At 32.9% G+C, this 1,431-nt stretch overlaps 1 non-coding gene across 1 annotated transcript; it reads right to left on the bottom strand.

Moving 5' to 3' along the window:
• Window positions 1-412: 412 nt before the first annotated feature.
• LOC122122062 lies at window positions 413-518 on the bottom strand. Its single transcript, XR_006150099.1, has one exon. It is a non-coding gene; the product is annotated as a U6 spliceosomal RNA (small nuclear RNA).
• Between the last annotated feature and the right edge of the window lie 913 nt (window positions 519-1,431).

Genomic DNA, 1,431 nt, shown 5'->3' with positions numbered 1-1,431 from the left:
GGTCAATAATTAGCTTTCTGAGGACTCACCAGATTGCTTTCCAAAGTGGTTGTGTAAGTGTACATTCACACACACACAGACACACACACACACAGAGACACACACACACACACACAGAACATTTTCTTGATCCATTCTTCTACTGAGGGGCATCGGGGTTGGTTCCGTATCTTAGCTATGGCAAATAATGCTACATTAAACATTGTTGTGGTGGTAGTTTTAGTGTGGACTTGTTTGTGATCATTTGCATGAATGCCCAAAAGCGGGATTGCTGTGTAATAAGGGAGCTCTATGTGGAGTCTTTTGAGGAACCTCCAAACCGCTTTCCAAAGTTGATGAACAAGTTTACACTCCCATCAGGAGTGCAGTAGGCTTCCCTTCTGGCCACATCCCTTCCAGCATCTGTTGGTGTAAAACTATGGAACGATTCATTAATTTGCGTGTCATCATTGTGCAGGGACCATGCTAATCTTCTCTGTATGTTCCAATTTTAGTGTATGTGCAGCCAAATTGAGCACAGAACATTTTTTATATATAAAGTGTAATTGATTGTCTTAAACTAGACAATTCAACAAAAAGTAAGTTCAAAAAATTATGAAATTTTGCAACCATGTATTTCTTACATAAGCACACATTTAAGAATAAAGTCAATATTGACATGCCAAAAACAAAATAATTCCAGATATTTGTTGTTCATGAGATGTGTAGGAGGAGGAATTCAATTATTCTACACAAGGCACCTGTCATAATGATCATTGCAGCAAATGTTAAGGTTTGTTAAAAATTTTAATGTTTTAAATATGTTTCATTTTGGGATTTGCATATATATGGCAAAATTAAGACTGGCAGGTCATAAAATTTTTCGATAAAGTATATAATATTTCTGGTAGCATTTACTACTAAGTATGTACATTTCAGAGTTTATAGAAACTTTGCTAATGAGAAGTTGCAAAGACTGTGTAAAGAAGCAGAGTGAAGAGTTAAGATTTTAAGTACACAGTTTCTGTTAAATCTTTAGGGCTCCCTTAAGTTATATGTTAGTGATGAACAAATAATGATATAAGCCACATACACATGATGAGAGTATCTATAAATAGTAATCTTAGTGGGTAAATTTAAAGGCTACTCATAGCTTTATCCAGTTTTAAATGTACAGAAATATGAGAAAATAGTAAAATCTACTATGTACTATTCCAATACTGAAAACCCTGGTAAATGTTTTGTTTTTTATTTTAATAATCATTAATATATATTTATTGTTTTCTTTATTTATAGCATTTTTTCCTTGTTGTAATATAATACAACTTTTTGTGAGTCGTGATTAAGAGGTACTTTGAGAATATTATTGGGATGGCCACACCATTTTTCATAGGTGCATGTGAATTTACAAAGAGCAAAACTAAAAACAAAATATTGATTAAAAATTATATC

This window comes from Dipodomys spectabilis, unplaced genomic scaffold (genome assembly GCF_019054845.1).
Source record: "Dipodomys spectabilis isolate Male_0828 unplaced genomic scaffold, ASM1905484v1 ptg000203l, whole genome shotgun sequence".
In the NCBI taxonomy this organism is placed as follows: Eukaryota; Metazoa; Chordata; class Mammalia; order Rodentia; family Heteromyidae; genus Dipodomys; species Dipodomys spectabilis.
This window is presented reverse-complemented; position numbering and strand designations above follow the sequence as displayed.